At 45.8% G+C, this 19,109-nt stretch overlaps 1 protein-coding gene across 21 annotated transcripts in view; it reads left to right on the forward strand.

Annotated features, from left to right (window-relative positions):
* Positions 1-19,109, forward strand: part of PLEKHA6 (pleckstrin homology domain containing A6) — a 156,703-nt gene that overhangs the window by 66,894 nt on the left and 70,700 nt on the right. Inside the window, exon 1 of one of the 21 annotated variants that reach the window (XM_050762489.1) lies at positions 1,976-2,306. The exons of the other annotated variants lie outside the window; for them this stretch is intronic. The gene's annotated coding sequence lies outside the window, so the exon portion shown is untranslated. Of the gene's footprint in view, positions 1-1,975; positions 2,307-19,109 lie in introns of those variants that run through there. 21 annotated transcript variants of the gene reach the window in all.

Below are 19,109 nucleotides of genomic sequence, written 5' to 3' on the forward strand. Positions count from 1 at the left end.
GTGCCTTTTCGTTTCTGCTCATTTGTTTACTTGTGGTGGCTGCTTTTGCACTATGATGGTAGCATTGAGTACAACGTGGACTGTATGGCGTACAAAGCTAGAAATATATATCTAACCCTTTACATAAGAAATTTGCTGACTCCTGCTTTAGGCAAATATAATAATATTGGTAGTTGTTAACATAAATTATTTCTTAGTCCAAGAAGTATCATACTAAATTGATACTATCTTCATTTAGTGTATCTTGGACAGTTCCTTCTCAATACAGTTGTGCATTACTTAATGTTGGGGCTACATTCTGAGAAGTTCATTTTTAGGCGAGTTTGTTGTCATGCGAACATTATTTAAAGTGTACATACACAAACCTAGGTGGTATAGCCTACTACACATGTAGGCTTTATGGTGTAGCCTATTGCTTAAACCTGTACAGCATGCTACTGTACTGAATACTGTAGGCAACTGTAACACAGTGGTATGTGTGCACCTAAATATAGAAAATGTACAGGAAAAATGCTATAATCCTATGGGAACACTTTTGTATATGTGGTCCATCATTGACCAAAACGACCTTATGTGTCGTGTGATTGCGCAATGGTATCGTTAGTCAGTGGGTGGTCAATCTTAATTTGATCGTAGCATGCCAAGTTTAAGGTTCAGGCTGGTTACCCTCAGGAAAATGCTCAGTAGGTGGTTGGGCTCATGGGACTGAAGTTCAGAGCCTGGAGGTTGAGATGTGAGGGAGAACTGCAGGGAGCCTTCAGTGTGAATCGGTCTATGACATCAGCCTGCAGGTCAAAGATTTCCCGTAACAGAAATGATGCATTACGTGCTGAGCACTGCGCAAAGTAAACTATGGATGTTAACAGAGTGACAGAAAGACAGTGAATGAGAGACATGAAACCAGTCCCTGGAGGAACAGTAAATACTACAGGCAATTTAGAATTACCTTCTTGAGTCAGCTGGTGACTGGAGGTAATGTGGAGTGGTGAGCAGAGGGGAAAGAGCAATGGGCATTTACTGAGTGCCTACCACGTGCCTAAGTATACATGTTACCTTATTTACTGTGACTCAGTTTGGATCCTTAGCCTCATTTTACGGATGAGGAAATCGAAGCTCAGAGAGATTAAGTGATTTTTTTTTTCTTGCAGTCAGTGATCCAAGTGAGTATCTAGTTGTATTAAAACACGGTTCCAACTAACATTGGCTGATTGATGATTGATTGACAGGGTCTCGCTCTGTCACCCAGGCTGGAGTGCAATGGTATGATCATAGGATCATAGCTCACTGCAGCCTCAAACCCCTAACCTCAAGCAATCCTCCCAAAGTGTTGAGATTACAGGCATGAGCCACCACCCGGCCCATCTGACTTTTAAGCCTCTTATTTCCCTTCTACCTTCCAAGATGCTGAATCGGGCTGGGAGTCACTCCCTGGCTTTGCCAAGCCGTGTCATCATTCTGGCCTCAGCTCTCTCATCTGCAGAATGAGGCGTTTGTTACCACAATTGCTATAGTCCCTTCTTAGTCTCACCTGGCCAAATTCTATTATGGGTGGAAACACAAAGGAAAGGGGAGCTCCATAAAAAGGATATGTAGAAAATTGGGAGAGGTGAGGAAGATGAATTTAGCAATTTATATATGTCAGACCCAGTTATCTAGAATCGGATCCTTAGGAGAATATTCCCTAATATGGAGGGAAAGTCTCAAAGTCTCTGCTCTTAAGCTGCAGACTCGCCTGTTGCCCTTATTGTCTTGATCCTGAGTGCCACTCAAGCACCTGGACTTGAACTGCTGGAAGGGCTGGGGCTGGGAGAGACAGTGGAGAGCACCTGGCAGGGCTCTCTCCCAGTGCCTGCACCTCTGGGCTCAGCTCGGCTGGGCTAGCTTGGCTTAGGGTTTCAGGAGGAGCTGCAGCTAGAGGGCTGTCTGATGTTTCCAAGGAGCAGGCTGGGTGGGGAGTGAGGGGAATGCGAGGGCTGCGGGTAAGCCATCAGACCCGAGGAACTGGGGGTGTGAGTGTGTTTATATAGGACTCGGCCAACCTGCAGTTTCAGATTTCAGAGCCAGCTTTATTGGGAGACGTTCCTTAGGTTTTCAGTTAGTGCTGGAGCAAGGAGAGAGCTGACACCAGAGTCTTCCTGGAAGGCTGGGGGAATTCTGGAATCCGCGGCTCTCTCCCTGTCTCCTTCCTTCTCATGGGCGCTGCATCCGCCACCCTTGGCAGTTTTCTCCGATCAGAAGTATTGCTTCACTCCTTCTCAGTCGGCAGTCTGCGTCTCCCAACTGGGTCCTAACATCCAGCATGGAAGGTAAAAAATCTAGGGTCCTGGGGATCTCCGCTAGGAAGAACCGGGGCCAGCCAAACTTTCAGTGGAGAGGACCCGGGAGAAAAACTCACATGTTGGGCAAAGAGGCGTATTTCACAGTAAGGCAGATATGAATGAGTGTGAGTGTGTGAGAGTGAATGTGTGTGAGTGTGTGTGTGGTGCAGGTACTTCTGTTAATAGTTGGGAAGCAAATCTTTTACCTCTTCTTCCTCTTCCTCCTTCCATTTACCCCTTCTTTCTCTCCTAGCAAATAAGAATATTGCATAAATGTTCATCTTTCTCAGGGTCTCTCATTAAAAAGTTAAAGAAAGTGTCTAATTTCTAGAAGGTGACTATTTCCTCCCTTGGGGGCAGGGGCTGCAGAGGGAATTTAGAGACATGAGTACAGAGCCATGTGTATCCAGAGTACTGATGCCCCTAAGGTAAGTCCTGGATATTGTAGGTGCTTAGAACACTTGTTTTTTAAAATTTTAGATGGTGGGGGGTGGGGTACACATACAGGTTCATTACATGGGTATTGCATAATGCTGAGATTTGGGCTTCTGTTGAACCCGTCACCCAAATAGTGAACATAGTACCCAATAGGTTGGTTTTCAACCCCTGCCCCCATCCCTTTCTCCCCCATTTTGGAGTCCCCAGTGTCTATCTACTGTTGTTATCTTTATATCCTGGAACATTTCTGATAAAGCTACCTGAAAGTCCTGTAGCTGTCTGTTGGGAAGGTGAAATCCGTATGGATTCCAGCATGGTCTCCATGTGAAATTAGCTTGAACCAACCCAAGGGATCAAAGCTATGAGGGGCAAGTGACAGGAGCACTTTCTTCCCAGTGCCTCAGAATTGGGCAGGATGGAAGCCAAAGCCTTGGAAGAGGGGGAGGAGGAACTGGCATTTTGCCTGAAAGCAGAAATTTGGGCAGGGCAGGTGATTGGTGGGTGGTGGGTAAGGTTGGCTGAATGTGGCCCTGTCTTCCCAGGGTTTGTGTGGTGTTTCTTAGTGGCAAGGAGCAGAGATCAGAGAACTGCCTCATACAGGGGCTGGTGGGCGGGCAGCCTGGCCTGGCTGCCATGGAGCAGTCACTGGTCCTGTGGGCAGCACATGCTGTGAGGCAGGATCTTGCAGGAATGGTGGGTGGCCCAGGCTCAATGGGACACAGCCAGAGGCTGGAGGTGGTTTTTGAAAAGCAGATTTGGGGTGGTGAGATATACTTTGGAGGAGGAATGTGGTGGAGAAAGTTAGAGAAAGAATATGGGGTGGATGGAAAGGAACAAAAAGAGGGATTGGGGAGTCCTAAACTGTGACACATTCCAAAGCTGCAGCCAGGCAAGGGATCTCAACTCTCAATGTACAGATAATCCAGAATAGGTGAGAAAACCACCATTTGCCTACTGACTTCTTTTTTTTTTTTTTGAGACAGAGTCTTGCTCTGTCGCCCAGGCTAGAGTGCAGTGGTGCGATCTCGGCTCACTGCAACCTCCACTTTCTGGGTTCAAGTGATTCTCCTGCCTCGGCCTCCCGAGTAGCTGGGATTATAGGTGCCTGCCACCACACCCAGTTAATTTTTGTATTTTTAGTAGAGACAGGGTTTCACCATGTTGGCCAGGATGGTCTCGATCTCCTGACCTCAAGTGATCCGCCCGCCTCTGCCTCCCAAAGTGCTGGGATTACAGGCATGAGCCTCTGCACCCGGCACCTACTGACTTCTGAATATAAAGAGAGAGATGTATGAGAGGTGATGTGGGCTGGGCAAAGTGCAACAAAAATACATTTTAAGCCTAAGAAATCATATAGTGCAGTTGAGTTTAGAAGGCAATCACACAACCATTTATTAGGCAATATAATTAATAGGTTGTACAGCCTGGTTATTTTTGAAACTATGAGGATTAAACTTTTTTTATTTATATCACCACCTACTTCCAAATAGAATTCATAGCATCTTTATGTATTTAGTAGATGCTGCTGAGCATAATTTTGGCCAACAGACTCATAATTTCTTCCTTTTGTTCAATTGTGCAGTGATTTGCAGCTCAAACCAAGTGCACTTTCATATCCACACTCCCATTCTAGCTCAATTTAGCAGGTGTTTACGGATCCCTCTTCTTCCCTAAGCAGTGTGCTAGATTTTGAGTATACAGAGATGGAAAAGAACTGGATCTGCCTTCAAGGATCTCTCAGTCTACCGCAATCCTGTAGGGACGACGGGAAAAATATTCCTACAATATAGATGAGGAAACTGGAGCCAAAAGATGCTGCTATGGTTAGTCAGCAGGAGGGGCGGATTAGAATCCAACTCCTAATCCAACATGCCACAGTACTGCATGCTCCTCCCTCTACCCCACTGCCCAGCAATGCATGCTCTTTCCTTTACCTGTTCGTCCCCCATATTTTCTGCATCAGAGTAATGAGAAAGAAGCAGTGATAGGGAAGGCAGAGTGGAAAACTGCTCCCTGGTATGGAACCAGTCCTCTCTGGGCCCCTCATCGTGCAATTGAAATGGCATCACTGGGTCTATGTCTTTGTTGTGTTACCAATTTGATGATCTCTACCGTGAACCAGAGGCATACTTTTTCTCTCAGATAATTCTTGACTTGGAGTAGATTGCCTTCCTCTCTATTCTCCCTGAATTATTTGAACAGGCAAGGATATGGTAAAATTCAGGGGCTCACAGAAATTTAAGAGGTTTCAGTAGGGTGGTAGATGCTCATTGGACACCTGCTTTATAAAATAACAACCAACGTTTGTTCAATGCCTTGTAATTGGCAGAGTGCCTTTAATATAAGTAAAGAATAGTATGCGTATTAATTTCCCCCTCCCTTCCATACCTGCCCTACTCAGGTTTTCTAGAAAGGTCTGAATACCAAAAGCATAGGATCTTTGTCTTAATTTTTAGGCTCAAGCTAAAAGGGACATGGAGCCGTCTTCTGGCTGAGTGATTCCAAAGTTTTGGTCTGTGACAGAGTTTTCACCAGTCTGAGGTAAAATAAGAACAATAGGGAAAATGTACCACTTTTTTTCAGAAAGCAAAATATATTAGAAGACATCTTTTGGGGGCAGGAGATGTGCTGAAATATTTACTAACATCCTTTTTCAGAGCTGATGGTGAGAGTAGATGGTAGTCAGGCTTTTAAAATGTCCTTATTTAGCAAAATTAAAAGTTGGCAACCTTATATTGGTTCCTCAAATTTCATTTTTTGAAATTTTTATTGGTCCATGAAATTCAAAAATTTTGCCTCCAGGCAGGACCATTTCCAAACAGAGGAGACTCTCCCTGATAAGGCCAATTTTGGGGCAGATTCCTGAAAACTTGAATTCTGATCTTGTCACTACCATCTTTCTCTGTGGATCTTTAGAATGTGATAAACCGATAAACACATTGAGTCTTTCTCCATTCTTACTTTGTGAGAGGTTTCTACCTCCGGGGTCAGGCCCCTGGTGAAGGAATGTGCTCTCACTTCCTCTTCCCGTTTGTCCTGAATAGCAGGGATAGCAGACTTTCCATCATCTGCAGGGCTTTGGGATTAGGCCTTGCCCATTCTTATTCCCAGAGTCATCTTTTGGAAATGAGGGAGGTCATCTTCTATCCTTGGAAAAGACCAAGAAGATCTGTGGATTGGATTTTGGGAACAGCGTGAGAAAACATGTTTTTAACTGGGTGGGTGAAGTCAAGAACATTTAAAAATCTTGATATCAGTTTTTGAAATGGTGGGTCTTCTTGAACTCTCAAGAATATAGGCTAAGCCTGGCATGGTGGCTCACACCTGTAATCCCAGCACTTTGGGAGGCTGAGGCAGGTGGATTGCTTGAGCTCAGGAGTTCAAGACCAGCCTGGGCAACATGGCAAAATCCCATCTCTACAAAAAATACAAAAATTAGCCAGGCATGGTAGCACACGCCTATAGTCCCAGCTACTCAGGAGGCTAAGGCAGGAGGATCGCTTGAGCCCAGGAGGCAGAGGTTGCAGTGAGCCATGATTGCACCACTGTACTCCAGCCTGGGCAATAGAGTGTGACTGTCTCACCACCAGCCCCGCATCCCAAAAATAATCCAGACTGGAGCTTTTGTAAATGTGGAGACTCCTGGGGGTATTAGAGTGTCTGAGTCTCCTACCTTTTGAGGATTCAGACCTGGAATTACAACAAATATGTGGGAAACCCCAGACAGGTCCCCAGCTGCCAGAATCTGAGACACATGGTTGGTGTGCACATGTGTGCAGACTTGTATGAGCAAAAGCTTTTAGGAAAAACTCAGTTTGAAACCACCCTAGGAATTGGACTAGGTGCTCTTTTTGAGGTTCATTCTAGGACCCTTTTCCTAAAAGCAGATACCCAGGAGCTTTTTCATCTAAGAAAACTTTCTGATTTTCTTCATCCCATTTTCATGGCCTGAAATAAGAGCCCTCCTAGCCTAAGAAAGTGGTTGAGGTTCCTAAATTAGGAAGGTTGTTCAATTGCGGGGAGAGGGTGAGAGGGCGGCAGATTCCCGAGCTTTCTCAGGGCAAAGAGGCATAAGGAAAATGACTAAAGGGAAGATTAGGCTCTGATCTGGAAGACCAGGCCAAGGTGTATGAGATTTTCTTTTCCAGACAGTTTCTAGATAGTGATGGGTCAATCCAGCAGCATAGCCCTTAAGAATGGTGATGCAGGAAAGCCTGAACCTGTGACTGATGATGGATACCATGGGGCTGTTCAAACTAGCAGAGGAGAGAAAGAAAGGAAAGGATCCAAGAAGTGTAAATTAAAGATAGCTGCCACTTGAGGAGTGGTACCTTCTGCAGGGTAGACCCCTCTGTGCTTCATCTGATGGCTCCACCTAGGGTTGGGCAGATGAGTGATGGTGACAGGTAGTGGTTGTCTTTTCTTTCCTTTTTTTTTTTTTTTTTTTTTTTGAGATGGAGTTTCACTCTTGTCCCTCAACTGGAGTGCCATGACATGATATTGGCTCAGCACGACCTCCATCTCCCGGGTTCAAACGATTCTCCTGCCTCAGCCTCCCGAGTAGCTGGGATTACAGGCGAGCATCACCACACTCAGCTAATTTTGTATTTTTAGTAGAGATGGGATTTCTCCATGTTGGTCAGGTTGGCCTTAAATTCTGGACTTCAGGCAATCTGCCCACCTTGGCCTCCCAAAGTGCTGGCGTGAGCCACCGTGTCCGACTGGCAGTGGTTTTCTTAGCCCACCTCTGGTCCCCTCCAGTGGTGGCTTTCCCCAAGGAAGCTTTCTCCAAGGAGGATCTTGTCTTAACTTTGGATAGGTTTGGGACACAGCATTAGCGAGTACAGCTAAATTCTTAGAGATTAGAATCTCTTCTGAGATGTTCAAGCCAGAAGGAAGAAGTTGTTAATCATTCAGCATGGCTTTTCCTGAATGCAAAGACCAGCCTGGGCAACATGGCAAATGCAAGGTCAACAAGGATATTCCTGGACCTTTGAAGATGTCCCCCTCCTTATCATGGTGAGATTATGGAAAGCAATACCCGAACTTCAGGGCCAGCTTTGTCTCTAACTTGCTTCATGGTCTTGCGCAACTCAATCCTTCTCTGTGGGCTTCGGAGTCTTCATTTGTAACATGAGGGAATTGAACTTGATTGCCACCATCCTCTTTGTTTAATTCTGTATGCCTCAGGTCTCCATGTGATACACAGTAGGGCCTTTCCAAGAATTTCATGTAAACTTTATCACTCCAAGAAAAGAAGCATCCACGACCTCTTTCTGAACTGCAGGTTTATTGCCCAACAGTTGTACGCCTGTTGGAAAAGTGACTGAAGGTGGCAGGATGGACTAGGTATTCTCATGATAGCAGATCCAGGGTCAGAACTGAGAAGTCCACTTGGATGACTGTGCCTTAGAGTGAGTTGAGTCCATAATAATCATCAGTAAGTCCCTAAAATGTATGACTAGAGCCAAGAGATCTGAGAATTGCCCAGCATTTTTCACTGTTACTGACCAGGGCTGGTTTCCCATTTTAAAAGCCTCCCGAGGCCATGAAACAGCATCAGGAGAAACATGCCAAACCTGTTCAGATGTGTGTTGATATGTTTGTTTCTCACCCTAGTGTCCCATCATCATCATCCCCCTCACAATTGGAATTCCTTCCTTCAATTCCTCATAAACTCAGAGAGAAGCCCCCCTTCTCTCACAGAGAACAGCCCCTCTTCTCTCTGTTTCCTCCACAGCTCTGTCATTTATCCCCTGGGAATGCCCCTAGGGAATAGGTGGTATGGATGAAGCCATGGGGTGGTGGTAGGGTGAGAGAGGGCTGGAAGCCCAATGAGGTGGGGACTTGGGAGGCGTGTTTGGATTCTGTGGGCATGTCTATACCTGAAGTCCAACCAAATAACACTTTGCCTCCGCCAGCTCTATTCAGCGTAGAAATGCAGCAGATTGCTGTAGGCTGATGAGCTGTTCTTTGAATCCTCTCCCCTGTCCCATGCCAACATGCATTCCCAGGAGCCAGCTCCAGACTGCAGGAACCCACAGACTCTCCAGACTGGTGATGAGGCAAGTGCTTTGACTGGCTGTCAGCATCTTTAGCTTAACTCTGGTGACTCTGCTGAAACTCCTGTCTTTGGGAGCTAGAGAGGTGACTTGTATAGCTCTATACTTCATTATCTGAAATATTTGGGGCCTATGGGTTAGAATGGTAAAGTGGTACACATTGTTTATTACATAAAACCTTCAGTAGGGTCTGGAGCAGCTCTGTAATCAAACACATTAATATCCTGCAGCCAGACTGAGAGTGTCACATGAGTGGGGTAAATAAAGGCTGTAAAGAGTCTCATGCCAGTTCAGGTCGCGGTTTGCTGCTGTATGTGCTTAAGTCAGGTTGAGTTTTGCTGCCAGTTAGGACAAAACTTTCAGTTCAGATGTTTGTAGATTTTGGAATGCTATGAAAGCATTGTGGCTCTGGATTGCCTCATATATTCTTATAAGGTGGGAATTGGTCTTCCCATTTTACGTATGAGAAAGCTAGAGTTTAGAGAGGATCAATAACTTGTCCATTGACATTCAGCTGATGAGTGAGCTGAGCTGTCATTCCAATCCAGATCTGTCTGCCTGCAGAGCTAGGCTTTTCCTCCAAGGTAATACATCTTTAGAATGAATGAAGACGACTCAAGGGTGGGCATGGGGAGCTCTGACTTTGACATCTTCTCTGATTAGGGGAGTACTTTCTGGATATCTGATAAGGATCATTTATTGGCTTGTTCTTATTTATACTTTGACTTCTGTGATCCCAGTAGGCTAATGGCTCAGAAGAGAGGAAGCTAAAGTTCAGTCAATTTTGTGGCTTACAAGAAGAATCCAGCTGACTTTGTGGGGGCTGTGAGAGCCAAGAACAAATGGGGTCAAGTTGGATTTAGTGAGAGATGCATCATCTGCAGTGGAAACAACCCCCATACAGAGCCAGTGAAATGCACAGTGCTTCCTGCTTCCCCACCCATTGCCTGACTGGAAAAGTGTTCCCTTGAGTGGGGACCTGTCTTGAGAGAAGGATTGTCCTCAATGATCACGAGCCCTGGGTAAGCTTGAGAGTGATGAGCAGCTTGAAACAGGGAGAATTCAATTAGGGAGTCTCTCTGGTCTTCATTAGTAATGTGAAAAAACAGTCAAAGGAAGCACTAATTCAATCTGCTGAAGATGCAGCCTACTTTTAACACATCATTGGAAAGATGGACCCTGGTCTGTGGTCTGGGCAATGGCATAGATAACCTCCCTCTTCTATCTTCTAAGTACTGTCAGATGGCGGCTGCCATATCTGGGTCATCTCTAGGTCAGGCAAGATCTGGACTCTTAATATCCAGGCACATGTGTCCATGGTGATCCTCTATGGTGAGGAGCCTGCAGTCAGTGAACTCCAAGCAGTAGAAGGGCCAGCCACTCTGGCAGGGGAGTGGCTTGTGCTTTACTAGGAAGACACCCATTAGGAAGCGTGGTAGGTTAGTTTTCACAGGAACAAGGAACATCTGCTCCAGCCAACTAGAGAACAGATGGGGGGAAAATATTCTTAAAGGGGCCATTAGCTCTTGGAATTGGTGCCAGGCAAGTAGGCCTTTCTAAAGAAGACATGAGGGGGCAGGTTAAACCTCTTGGCCTGAGAGAACTGTGAGGCCCTAAGACAGTAGAAGACCCACATTTGCTTTGGAAAGTGCAGGAGAAAGAATGCAAGATGTTTTCTCCCCTCAATAATGGCTGTCCTCTGGGAATATGTCTCAAAGCTGTGTCAGCTTGCTGGCTGCCAGCTCAGAGCTCCCTGAGTCCTTCAGTCAGCAGTCCTCCCCTGCCAACTTCCCTATGGACCTTAGCTCACCTATATGACATACCCCACTTCTGTAGCCAACTCCCTCTTAAACATCCCAGGAGCTCTTCTGCACTGGGCAGTAGGAAGCTCACCTGCTTTCACTGACCCTCCTTTTTCTTCCTGTCCTCTCAGATGGCCTGGTCTCTAGGATAGTCCCTGTCTCCCAGCACCCTTTTCTGCTGTCTTCAGACAAAATTCTCAGTGCTTTCCCTTCTTCCTCCTGTTTGCTTTCCTTTTCTTCCTCAGACCAACCATGTGTGCAAAGTCTAGATGGCGATTTTGGGTCCTCCAGAAGTCATCTTGTCCCTTCCTCTAGGATTAATTTGTGACTTCTGGGTACAAGTTACTGTCTACTCAAAGCAGCTTAAGCCCCAGAGGGAATTTAATTATAAGGGTGCTGGGGTGTCTGTTAGAGCTCGAGGTCAAAGAAATGGCTGGATCAGAGGAATGGACTAAAAGCAAGAAGCTGAATGCCACAGGTATGGTCTTTGCGCCTCTCTGTGTGCTGGCTTGTTCGTTTCTCTCATGACAGAGAGGGCTTTCAGCTTCCTGGTTAGTCTATAGGAAAGAAAAGATGGAGAAGCAGCTCCTTCCTGTGCACACCACCAATAGCGTTGCCTGGAGAAGGGCTGATCTCTTTTTTCTCTCCATCTCAGGTCCCATCCCTGGGGAGGGATTTTGGCTGAGCTGAGATCAGGTGGCTACCTCATGTAACCACAAGAGTGGGGCGGGTTTAGGCATATGGTTATTTCTGCTGTAACCGTGGATCTAGGGATGGGGCCAGTTTCTAGAAAGGGGTTAGTACTTTCTATTGCACATTAGCCCTTCTTGGACCTCTAAGCCTAGGGGAGTCTGGCCTGGAGAGTTTACACACCCCAACTCCTTTCGCTTGGCTCTTCTCCTGCCTGGCATGAGGACTGGCAAGGCCTACCAAAGAGCAGGGTAGTCTGACTGAAGGAACCTGGGGCATGGCTGTGTGTCATTGCTATTCCCCATGTGCAGAAAAGACCTGGAACCTGGACCTTGAAGGCCATTCAGTCCCCGACCCTCCCCTCAGGTACCACTCTATCCTTTTAGTAAAGTCTTTCATAGATGATTTGATTGTTCCATTTGACACTAGGGAGTCAACATTGAAAAGTCTTGCTGTTGGAAAGCTCATTGTTTCTAAAATCACTCTTTCATGATGTAACTGAATCCATCCATCGTCTCTCATTCCATCTGGGGCTCACAAGGAAGACTCAGGCCCACCATTTTGGGACTGAATTAGTGAATATGAAACTATTTTTGCATGAGGAGACAGGGGCTTGGCCCAGGCTCTATGGGATTTGGAAGCATTTTTGACTGGCTGCTGCCCTTCATCGAAATGAACCCCTGAGGAGAAGAGACACGTATCTGACTACTTGTAGAAATGCCCAGATCCTCTAGATTCCTGTTTCCCAACTACAAGCTCCATGGGACCAGAGCCAACTGTGAACCATGAGAAAGGTGTGGAGGGTCAGGCAAGTCAAGGGGGAGAGATATGAGGTGTAGGGGGAGGACAGCAAAGGGGTTCTAGACCAAGATTCCCTCTATCACTCGCATTGATGGACCTTGGGGAGGTTGGGCAATCAAAACCTGCAAAGAACCCTAAACCCTTTTGCATCTTTGATAAGAAACAGCTCATAGTTAGCAATGGAGAGGGGGACCAAATTTTAGTTCCTACATTTCTGACAGTTCCACAAGCTGGGGGGTTGAGACGATGATAACCAAGACTGCATAACAGGCATCGTTTTAAGCTTTTTATGAATATTAAGTCACTTAATCCTCACAATAAATCCTATGAAGTAGAAACTATTACTCACCCACCATGTTGCCGATGAGGAAACTGAGGCATAGAGAGATTGAATAACTTGTCCAAAGTCCCATTGCTAGTATGGAGTAGAGTCAGGATTCAAATCCAGGCAGTGTGGCTTCCCAGCCATCCTTCCTTTTCTCTCTGACCGATTGGGGGAACCAAACAGTTCTACCCCAGGTGAACAGAAGAAAACACCACCTGATGTCAGCTCCTCCAGGACGGTGACCTTGTCCTTTCCAGCCATGTGCTAAGGCCCAGTGCCTTACGCCCAGCAGAAGTTCTTGTTGGAAAGAGGAAAATTAAAGGGGGACGAGGATTAGTCTTTATCTTGAGACTTTCCAACAAGAGAAATTTACATTTAGACATTCCTTGTATCCATGTATTTTCCTACCAGAAGGTAGTGTTTAGGAGTTAAACGTCACATCACAGACAAATGTTTGAGCAGGAGATTTTTCTTTTTAGGAAGAAGGATATGTTAGTGACTTTCTCCATCTGATTCAGACTTTATCTCTACCCTTGTCACTAAATTCTTTTCCTTTCTCTCTCCATGAAGCTGGTAGTTAAAAAAAAGAAATCTGGAGGAATGGGTACGGTGGCTCTCTGGTTACAGTGGTAATAGCCATGTTCCTAAATCTGACCTCCTTTCTTCGGGTCAAATTGGATAAACTCTCCATGGTGCTGCAGGCTTTTTCTTTCTGCTCCCCTTCACTCTGTGATGCCTCAAACCTCATTTCCGTCCACGCTCTCTGCAGACACAGAGTACTGAGGTTGGAAGGAGAAGGAGCGGGACAGGCAGACCCCACTCTCTGCTCTGAGTAGTGTGTGGGAGGAGGCTGGAGAATGGAGCACTTCTCTCTGATCCTGCCTGACTCTCTTGGAGCCAGAGAAGTGGGGGTGTCTCTGAGTGAAGCAGAGGGAGGGCCTGGAGGGGCTCAGGAGCTGGGCTATTTCTGTAACACAGAGCACATCTGCAGCCAGCCACAGAGAAGGTCAAACTCTGGGCGCACGGCTGGAATGCAAGGGGCCAGGCAGCTGGGGGGAGCTGTGGTTTCATCCTTTCTGGCAGCTTAGAGGGCCGCTGTGATGCCCTTTGAGGAAGGTGGGGCTACTCACAGCGAAGCGGGTGGAGCAGGGAGGGACTCCGCCCTGGTAGATAGTGATGATGGTGGAGGGCATTGGAGGAGGGTAGGGGAAGGCATGCAAAATCCAAATGCCCATCACATGTGGTGGAGAGGAATTTAATTCCAAGGTGTGGGGGCTCTAATTCATGCTCTCTGTCATTAAAAAAAAAAAAAAAAAAAAAAAAATCAGGCAAAGCACTGTGTGAGAGGAAAGAGAAATAATGCTGACACAGGAACAAGGAGGCCACAGAAACACACGCATGTGAGTGTGCACCAGTGTTCAGAAGTCCACGCAGGGGGGGGTACACTTACACTGTTCCCTTCCAAGGCCATATCTAACACACATATTTTTATCTGTAGTCTTTTTCTTAATGAGGACCATGCCCCGCCCACCACAAATTGTATAAGCTCCAGGCCCCCAGAAACCCAGATCTGTCACTGCATCCATGACACTGACACACACCCCCTTCCTTGGTCCCCTGCCTGAATGTCATGAAGCCCCTTCCTCTGCACATGTGCACCCCGTAGCTTCTGTGCCTTACCCTCATCCTCCCGCATGCATGTGTGTGGTTTGGGGCTTCTTGAGTTTCCGTTTATAGTTAGAAAATTGCCCTGCTCTGGCTCTGGCTTTGTCACAGGAGGCTCGGTCTTGGCTCGGTCTGACTGCTGCTTGACCTTTGGCCAACCTGCCCTTGGCCTGGCCTGCTCTGGCCACCTAGAAGCATAATCTGTTGGTTTGTTTTCCTTCTCAGGCTGTGGGTCCTCCCCAGCCGAATCGAAGCCTCTAAAATGGGGTGAGGGTTTCAGATGGGTAGTTAGCCTTTGGAAGGAGCGCTTCCCTGAAGAACCAAAGGTGCTCAGGATGAGCAGCTCTTTTGTCCTATCATTTGCTCTAGGGGCAATGAGATTGCCTTTCTCAGGTCCAGTGCGCCCCAAGGGAACAAGGACTTGCTACACACCTTATACAGCTGGATAGCAGCATAAGCACTAGAATTGGTTTTTTTTTTTTTGAGATGGAGTCTTCCTCTGTCACCCAGGCTAGAGTGCAGTGGCATGATCTCAGCTCACTGCAACCTCCGTCTCCCGGATTCAAGTAATCCTCCTGCCTCAGCCTCCCAAGTAGCTGGGACTACAGGTGTGTGCCACCACACCTGGTTACTTTTTGTATTTTTGGTAGAAACGGGGTTTCATCATGTTGGCCAGGCTGTACTTGAACTCCAGACCTCAGGTAATCCGCCCACCTTGGCCTCCCAAAGTGCTGGGATTATAGGCGTAAGCCACCGCATCCAGCGTAGAACTGGATCTTCTTAGTCAGTTATTTCTGTCCAGTAATGTTGACCCTTAGAATGGACTTACTTTCAACTATGACACACATACAAAAGCCCGCCTCCCAGTTCAAATTATACTAGGAACAGACCTCCCTCACATTTGAGATTCTCAGGTGTTAATTATTCTGGCTCCTAAGTACAGGGGAGAGGGTACTATCTTGATGGATAACTTCTTTAGGAACAAATTATTAAGCATCCATCTGTATGTGTCAAAGTGTTGAGGGGTTTTACAGTCAAAATTGAGCCATTGTCTCCTAAGGATAAACAGTCCAAGGCAGATGCAGACAGATAATGATTATTGGCATTTATTGAACATTTACCAAGTGCCAGGAACTTTCGTAAATTTTTTACGGGTATAATCTTATTTACTCCTATGGTGAACAGATAAAAGGCCCATATATTATCCCCTTTTCACAGATGGGAGAATGAAAGCACAGAGAGGTTAAGTTCCTCACCCAGAGTCCCTTAGGTAGTAACTGGTGGAGCCAGGATTGGAACTGGGGCAGTCTGACTCCAGAGCCAAAAATCTCAAGGCTAATGCGGATTCAACTCAATAAAAATAAATGAAAGGATTAGCTGGTAGGATGATGCATGAGAAGGGAATTTCAAGTTGCACAACTAACATAAAGTGGGAAGAAAGCTGGCTTTGGGCTGTGTCCTGGGCTCTAATCCCAGTTCTCTCACTTCCTAACTGTGTAGCCTTGGGCTAATAACCTGACCTCTCAGGTTCTTCCTCCGCAACAGCAGGACAGCAATAGCTATCTCTGGGGGTTATGCAGAGAATTCGCTAGGCTTGGGTAGGTGTTAATTCCCTTCTTTCTGTGCCAGTTGTCAAGTATTCCTGGGAGGGTGAGGGGTAATTTGGGAATTCAAGGTTAGTTCTTATTTCAAGAAGAAATGTTCAACCAACCCTCCAATACCCTATCTTCTGGACAAGATTTTCTGCCATCACCACTTCCTCTGTATCCTCTCGGGACTGCCTGGAATTGTAGGAGAGACAGGCTGGAGAGAGAGAAGGGTGTTTGGCTTAATGCAGCTGTCAAGCAGCTGTCACCCTCTGGCCACTCTTTCTTCATCTTCTTTCTATCCTTTTAAAAACAAGGACATTCTCTTGCATAACCACAGTATAATTAACAGACTCAGGAACTTAATAACATCCATACAATTCTATTATCTAATATGCAGTCCATATTGAAATTTCACCAGTTGTCCTAATAATGTCATTAGAATCCAATTTAGGATCATGTCTCTTTTCTCTCAGTCTGGAAAGTCCCTCAGCCTTCCTCCATGTTCATGCATTGAAGTTTTCTTAAACAGCACAGGATCCTCTCTGGGACTTCCTGAGCCCTGTCCTGTCTTTCCTCATCCCTGAGCAGGGCTGACTAGAGTAAGGCGATTAAGATACTCCCCTTAGGTGCAAAGCGTAAGAGGGTGCCAAAAAACTCAGTAGTCAAGATAAATAACATTTCAGTGCAATAATTTAAAAATCAAAATCAACGCAAACATTTTATGAAGAACAAAATAGTAACATTCGAAATAAAGACAGGATCCAAAACAGTGCCACTTTAAGCCATATTGGAGGCTGAGGCAGAAGGGAAATTCCAGTAATGCTGGCCCTGTCTTTATTTGAAATGTTAATATTTCATTCATCATGGATTTTTAAGTTAATTTTTATTTCAAAAATATCGTATTAAAATAAGTCTTGGTTGGCTGGGTGTGGTGGCTCATGCTTGTAATCCCAGCACTTTGGGAGGCCGAGGCGGGTGGATCACCTGAGGCCAGGAGAGGAGTTTGAGACCAGCCTGGCTAACATGGTGAAACCCTGTCTCTACTGAAAATACAAAAATTAGCTGGGTGTGGTGGCACATGCCTGTAGTCTCAGCTACTTGGGAGGCTGAGGCAGGATAATCGCTTGAACCTGAGAGGCAGAGGTTTCAATGAGCCAAGATCACACCACTGCACTGCAACCTGGGCAAGAGAGCGAGACTCCATGTCAAGGAAAAAAAAAAAATTCTGATTACTGAGTTTCTGGATGCCCCTTAAACTTTGTGCTCCCTCCCCCACCCCCACAGAGTGGGCTTTCTCCCTCTGCCAGTCATCCCACCCTCAGAACAAGTTGGGAGAGAGAGGTGGGGCTCCATGCCAGGAGGAAGAAGGTTAGGGGACAGAGAGAAGAGGCGGGAGGGGAGGGGTAAAGAGGCCTGGAACGCAGCCGTGTGTCTGGCCAGGAGCTCTCTAACAGCTTCCAGCTGCTTCCACAACCTCCAGACTTCCGCCTTGGGAGTGGCATTTGGTTGTTTTTTTTTTTCCTGCTCTTCACCTCAAATGTGTGATCTAATTAGACTTTGCATCCCTCATTTCTGTCAGTCTTCCCTGTCTTGCAGTGTTCCCCTTAGTTGACCTGTCCCGACCCTGTTTCCATCCATCCCGGGAGCCCCTCAGGTGCTGCCACTGGTGCGCTCCAGGAGCATCCACCCAGTGCTGGGTGAGCACCACAAAGACCAAGCCAGGGTGAGAGACACAGGTGTGTGTCAGCCAGGGTGAGGGACACAGGTGGGCATCAGCCAGGTCGGGGCAGCTCCTTGTGGCCCTGAGAAAGGAGCTTCGGACTGAGGTTAACAGACCCTGAGGTTAGCCTTGCCTCAGGTATATGAGGTGGGTTATCTCAGCCAACACTTCCAGCTTCAGGGCTTTTGTTTTGTAAAGTGAGGGTGGTACTAACACTTTTCTGCCTACCTCATAAGACCATAAAAGAACCAAATGGGATAATGATGACAGTGCTTTGTGAACCGTAAAGGATTTTATTTGATATTTTCCCTTCTGTCATATAACAAATAATCCTTTATTTTGATTAAGACCGTGTTCAGGTCTGCTGCATTATTTGATCTAAATCCATGAGAAGAGTACAGGCAGATTCAGGACCCATGTTCATCTCTGCCTGTAACCAGCATTTCTGTCAGACTAAAGCAGGTCACTAGGAAACCCTGCCCATTCCCACCCTCATTCCATCACCATGTAAAACATAATGGGTGTGCCCAATAATAGGAGTCGTCATTTTAATGTCTCAATTGAAGGCTTTTCTTTTTCATAGATTTATTGAGGTATATGATAAATTGTATATATTTAAAGGGTAAAATTAGGTGCATTTTGTGAAACCATAACCACAATTGAGATAATTAACATATATCCATCACTCCCAAGTTTCTTCCTGCCTCTTTGTAATCCCTCCCTCCACCCTGGCCCCAGGCAACCACTGGTCTGCTTTCTGTCACTATAGATTAGTTTGCATTTTTAAGAATTTTATATAATGGAATCATAGAGTATATACTTTTATTTCAGGGAAGCTTGGCTCCTTTTATTCCGTATAAATATTTTAAGATTCATCCATTATGTTGCATGTTTCAATAATTCATTTCTTTTTATTGCTGAGTAGTACTGTGTTGAATGCATGTAACACATAACGTTGTACCCATGTGTTCATGGACATTTGAGTTGTTTGTAGTTTGGGGCTGTCACAGATAAAGCTGCTGTGAACATCTGTGTACAAGTCATTGTGTGGACATAAGCTTTCATTTTTTTCAGGAAGTCAGTGGGTTGTATGGTGCATGGATGTTTAAACTCTTCAAGAAACTGGGAAACTGTTTTCTAAAGGGGGATGTACCATTTATATTCTTACCAGCAGTATATGAGCATTCCAGTTCCTCTACATTTTTGCCAGCGCTTGGTATGGTTAGTTTTAAAATTTTAGCTATTCTAGTGGGTGTGGGTAGAGAGAGCTCATAGTAGTTTCAATTTGCATTTCCCTAATGACTAATGATGTTGTCTTTTCATGTACCTTATTTGACATTTGTATATCTTTGGTGTTGTTTGCTATCTTAACACTAAGTTGTGAGAGTTCTTCATAGGTTCTAGATAAAAGTCCTATGTCCATTATATATTTTGCAAATATTTTCTCTCTGTTTATGGCTTACCTTTTCATTTTTGTAACAATGTCTTTTTTTTTTTTTTTTTTTTTGAGACAGGGTCTCACTCTGTCACCCATGCTGGTATGCAGTGGTGCCGTCTTAGCTCACTGCAACCTCCCCCTCCTGGGTTCAAGTGATTCTCTGACTCAGCCTCCTGAGTAGCTGGGATTACAGGTGCACGCCACCATGCCTGGCTAATTTTTGTATTTTTAGTAGAGATGGGATTTCACCATGTTGGCTGG

Source organism: Macaca thibetana, chromosome 1 (assembly GCF_024542745.1).
Source record: "Macaca thibetana thibetana isolate TM-01 chromosome 1, ASM2454274v1, whole genome shotgun sequence".
NCBI classification, from domain to species: domain Eukaryota; kingdom Metazoa; phylum Chordata; class Mammalia; order Primates; family Cercopithecidae; genus Macaca; species Macaca thibetana.